Here is a 6,015-nt window from a genome sequence, read left to right as displayed (position 1 = left end):
TGATGGGCATTTAGGTTGCTTCCATGACCTGGCTATTGTAAATAGTGCTGCAATGAACATTCGGGTGCATGTGTCTTTTTGAATTACGGTTTTCTCTGGGTATATGCCCAGTAGTGGGATTGCTGGGTCATATGGTAATTCTATTTTTAGTTTTTTAAGGAAACTCCATATTGTTCTCCATAGTGGCTGTATCAATTTACATTCCCACCAACAGTGCAAGAGGTTTCCCTTTTCTCCACACCCTCTCCAGCATTTGTTGTTTGTAGATTTTCTGATGATGCCCATTCTAACAGGAGTGAGGTGATACCTCATTGTAGTTTTGATTTGCATTTCTCTAATAATTAGTGATGTTGAGCATCTTTTCATGTGCTTCGTGGCCGTCTGTATGTCTTCTTTGGAGAAATGTCTATTTAGGTCTTCTGCCCATTTTTGGATTGGGGTGTTTGTTTCTTTAATATTGAGCTGAATGTGCTGTTTATATATTTTGGAGATTAATCCTTTGTCCGTTGATTCATTTGCAAATATTTTCTCCCATTCTGAGGGTTGTCTTTTCGTCTTGTTTATGGTTTCCTTTGCTGTGCAAAAGCTTTGAAGTTTCATTAGGTCCCACTTGTTTATTTTTGTTTTTATTTCCATTACTCTAGGAGGTGGATCAAAAAAGATCTTGCTGTGATTTATGTCAAAGAGTGTTCTTCCTATGTTTTCCTCTAAGAGTTTTATAGTGTCCAGTCTTATATTTAGGTCTCTAATCCATTTTGAGTTTATTTTTGTGTATGGTGTTAGGGCGTATTCTAATTTCATTCTTTTACATGTAGCTGTCCAGTTTTCCCAGCACCACTTATTGAAGAGACTGTCTTTTCTCCATTGTATATCTTTTCCTCCTTTGTCATAGATTAGTTGACCATAGGTGCGTGGGTTAATCTCTGGGCTTTCTATCTTGTTCCATTGATCTATGTTTCTGTTTTTGTGCCAGTACCATATTGTCTTGATTACAGTAGCTTTGTAGTAGAGTCTGAAGTCAGGGAGTCTGATTCCTCCAGCTCCATTTTTTCCCCTCAAGACTGCTTTGGCTATTCGGGGTCTTTTGACATTTTATAGATAAGAAAATTGGAGCTTAGAGAGGTGAAGTAGCTTGTGTTAGGGTATTCCCTAGTAAATGGCTAATTTGGGGCTCAAAATATTTTAAAAATCTAACCCCAGAGTAAAACTCTTAATTATGATGATATATTGTTTATGCATGTCTACAAGTATGGCCAGCAATTGCTGAAATTCTGCTGTGGTTCTGCAGAGCTACCAACCCCCTTGTTACCTAATTTTCTGCTGAAACATTAGTTCACAAAGCCACAAATTTTCATTTGTTTCCCTGATGATCCACTATCCAACCAGCCAAATTAGATATATTTTCAGAGACTCCTTCTCTCCCATGGGGTCCTGATGGGGCTCACAACACAGGAAGGCGGACGTTAAGCCTTAACTTACAGGGATCTCGGTCATATAATTTATTTTATTTTCTTTCCCAGCATTTTTCCATTTTTATCTTTCTAATCTCCAGCACGATCACCCTTTCTCCTATAAATCCGCATCTGTTCTCCTCCCTCCAGGACCCCTTTGCCTAATTCTTCTGTTTTTTAAATCTAGGTCAGAGTTGGTTACCTTCTTCCAGGATTTGGTATTGATAGTGATACTGGAGATAATAACCCCATAAATATCTACAATGGTTTGCCCTTTACAAAGCTTTTTCATATGCACTATTATTATTTGGTCCTTGCCAAAACTCTGAAGTAGGCAGAGCAGTACAAAGTAAGCAAGGCCCCAGTCTATCATGCCATGCTTTTCCTCACAGACTCTTGAATTAAGTTAAGTCTAATGAATTAAACATAAAGTCACTGCACGTAAAGATCTAACCAAAGCTTCCAACTTCTATGAAATTAGAGAATATGGCGTTACAGATTCATAAATAGAAAGTTTCATATAAGAAAGATTGTGACTGGTCCCAGGTCATGCAATGTTTTAGTGACAGATCTTTAAAGAAAGCAGCAATTTATTTTGGAAAGCGTAAGTATTTAAAGATCTGAATTCAAATACTCCTAGTATTTATGTGATTAAGGTTTACCTGTAAAATAAGGACATAACGGTATCCAGGTCATGTCTTTATTATGAGGTTTAATAAGATAATAAATGTGTAAAGTGCATTACACAGCATCTGGTATGTAAAAGCTGCTCAGTAAATCTACCTTTGCCCTCCTTTATTACCATTATTTATTAAAGACTCAGGAGAAACATGCATTTCAACAGGGTTAAGGCAATCAGCAAATACACAGGATGCTTGATTTGATAACCAGTATCTTAACGCCAGTATAATTCATGTAAGCAATCTCACTCCTCTCCATAGTCACGAAGAAGGGAGCATGATAAGAAAAAGTTGTTTGCTGGTGGGGGGGGAGGGGGTGGCGGGACGGAGAAAGAAATGGGGAATATGCAATTTTTGAGGCACTGTCAGAGGGCAATACGTATTTGAATATACCAAGATCCTGGAAGAGACAAAGACAGAAGCTATTTCACCACTTTGTTGAGTTTATCCAGGGGAGTTATCAGATATTCTTTTTCCCTAGGACAGCGATTCTACAATAAAATCGTCCTTCATAGACGATCACTTTACTGCGACTCAAATAATCTATTTTAAAGCTTCCTCCTTCAGTTATTCCCTGCTTGAATGGGAGGTAGACTGAAATTCAACAGGACGTAATATTTCCTAGTTTGGAGAGTATAAGCTTTGGAGTTGAGACATTACTTTCATTTCCTCCACCATCCTAAAGCCTTTTTTGCTTCAGTGTCCAGCAGTGAAATTAAGGTAGTATTTTGGTAGCAGTAATGTTAAAGATCAGCAGATTCAACAAAAGTAGTTCATTAAAGCTCAGAAAACAAAACAAACCATGCATCCATCAACCCCTACAACAACAACAACAAAATCAACAATATCAACCTCAGAAAGAATAAACTATACCCTAATTCCCATAGTATACAAGCCCAGGTACCCAAAGGAACAAAATGAGAATTCAGAAGGGACAACACTTAAGATTAAACCATAGTTCCACTCCACTCTGCCATAACTGGTTGATGCACCAGTTGAATTCCACACATCCTTTATCTTATAAAAAAAAAAAAAAAGAAAAAGTTCTCCAAATTTTTTATCCACTGTCTGGGTGGTATGTGCTGTTGATTCTTGTATCCTACCTGTCAATGTCAGGATCGCTGGGATCAATAGATTGTGTCTTAACCTCACTTCTTACTACAAACTTTGAACCCAGGTACTCATGTGTTCAACACTCATAAACAGCATCTCTATCCCCAAATTTTGACCTGTTACTGGTTCTCAGAAAGCTTAATCTATTCTTCACTTTGTAGCAGTGGGGAAATGAAACTCAGCTGGCCATGCATGAACTATAGGGCCTATCCACTGTGAGGTGTCCAGAGTAAAAGACTTTTGCCAGGAACTTTGATGATTTGGGACATGATGGCAAAGGAGGGATCAGTCCATAGTGTGTCTGAGCCTTTGTGCCTTCCAAAACTGGGAAGCAGAAGAAAAGCTAATCTACTGGCTTTTTCCTCTCTGTGTTTTCCAGTATCAGGCAAGGTTGATATAAAATTGGATATGAAATGGTGAAACAGCAAAACAGCTGTCTGCTCATGGTGTGTATGTACCCGATAAATACTGATTTCTTCCTGAGGACTGGGTACAAGGCTAAGTATGCAACATGCCTTATCTACTTTGCTCATCCCACCAACTTTATGTAGTTAAAGAATGAGGAAACTAAAGCACAGAGAGGTTAAGTGACTTGTCCAAGAACATGCAACTGCTAAGTCGAAAAGTTACAATGGGAATCTAGCTGAAGAGTCCACACTCATGACCACTTCTATATAATATGTATCCTTATTCATCCAATCTACAGATTGTCCTTAAAGTTGACATAGGTTCATAGTCCCCATGCAAAAATTTCATGGATTCCAAGGATCCATGACCCACTCACAGATGGAAAATCATTGATCTAATCCCACCTCTAGAAATTGTAGAAAATGCAGTCCTACAATTTTTTCTTGTTTTTGGAAATGACATTTCAATCCACAGCCACAATGCTGTGAGCACTGTTGACATACTAGTTATGTATATTTCATTGATGTACCTATAAAAGAAGAGAGAAGAGAGAGAGATTCTTGCCTTTTTACTCTAGATTCTTAGGGCGAGGAGGACACCAGCTCCTGCCACCTTGAACAGGAGTCTGCTCAAGAAAGAGCTCTGAATAGCTGGTGCTGACTGCCTGGTGAATTTTCACAATAACATCAGTGGCTTTAATACTTTTAAAATGCCTTGATTTGAATGGTTACCTGCTTTGGATGGATCATCAAGGAATAAATAGAAACTCCTAGGACTCCCAAAGTAAACGCACTCAGGAAGAGATGGAGAAAGGGTTTATGCAAGCTAAAACTTTAGGTGTGGACAGAGATTCTTCCCCCAGAAAAAGAAAAATGAGACTTCAGGAAATAATCCCAAGGTTGATACTTTCCCTTGCATTTTTAGAGACTAACTTCTGTCTATCGTGGAAGGCAGAATTGGTGGAATTTTTCACAGAAATAAGGATTTGAATGGAGACTAGTTGTAAAATATCCTTCCGACACCTGATTTTATTTTACTTTATCTTTTTATTTTTAAAAATATTTATTTATTTTTGGCTGCTTCGGGTCTTAGTTGTGGCACGCAGGACCTTTCGATGTGGCACACAGGCTTCTCTCTAGTTGCAGCATGTGGCCTTAGTTGCCCCGTGGTATGTGGGATCTCAGTTCCCTGACCAGGGATCGAACCCGCATCCCCTGCATTGGAAGGCAGATTCTTAACCACTGGACCACCAGGGAAGTCCCCTGACACCTGATTTTAATAACAAAATATGCTATAGCTCAAATTCAAAAGTGATCATACTATTTGGATATTACAAATTGATATAGATAGAACTAATATCTTACAGACTATTTATAGACAATATTCTACAGATTGGTTATAGACAGGTCTATGAGATAGCCAATTAAAGGTCGTCAGTGGAAGCCTAGAAGTCAAAGGGTCTGGGTCAGGTTCATGGTCATGTACTGAATGAACATAAAAATGCAATAGACTGGGAAAAGATTTCCTAACTAGTGATACAATTCTGAGGTATCACCTAAACCTATAAAATACAGAGAAAATCCTTGAGTAGGTCTCCTAAAATTCCTCCAGCCTGGACCACTGACTGAACCTAATTCCTACTGTTTTATAGAGTATATTGTGGGCAGCTGGGGTATCAAGCTGCCTGTCTTTGAGATGTGAAACCAGCTATTCACCTTCCAGTTGAGGCATCTCTGCAGCGCCTTGTAGTTAAGAAACAGTCTGAACCATAAGGTGCACTCAGGCAAATTGACCGGGACCTTTGCCTTATAAATACTATGTTCCAGCCAAGAGACCCAGAGGGCCTCCGGCTTGCCTTCCTGCCTTCCAACAGTTAAAAGACGTTAAGTGAGCTGATCTTTCCTTCAGAGTAGAGAGAACAGAATTATAAGCCTGCTGAGGAAGATTCCTAGGAAGAATGATGGTGTTTAAAAAAAAAAATTGTTTTTTTAATGCTGGACTATTATATTAAATTTTAAAAATTAAAAGAAAAAAATTATTATCCAGGTATATCTTAAAGAGATTAAGTGTAAGACTGATTAGGCGTCCAGGCTCTGAGCAAGCGTTGGAGTTTGATTCTCAGCTCAGATCACTTATTGGCTTTGTGACTCTCGTCAAGTTACTCAGTCTTTCTGTGACTCAGCATCCTCTCTGGTAAAATGGAGACAGTAACAGCACTTGTTGAGAGTATTAAATGAGTTAATATAGTGAAAGATTTAGAAGAGAGGCTGGCAGATAGTAAATGCTGTATATGATAGTTATTACTGTTATTATGATCATTTTGTTACAGCCTTTGGACTTGAGAGCAGCAGAGAAAGAGATTC

The sequence above is a fragment of the Balaenoptera musculus genome, chromosome 1, assembly GCF_009873245.2.
Source record: "Balaenoptera musculus isolate JJ_BM4_2016_0621 chromosome 1, mBalMus1.pri.v3, whole genome shotgun sequence".
NCBI classification, from domain to species: domain Eukaryota; kingdom Metazoa; phylum Chordata; class Mammalia; order Artiodactyla; family Balaenopteridae; genus Balaenoptera; species Balaenoptera musculus.
This window is presented reverse-complemented; position numbering follows the sequence as displayed.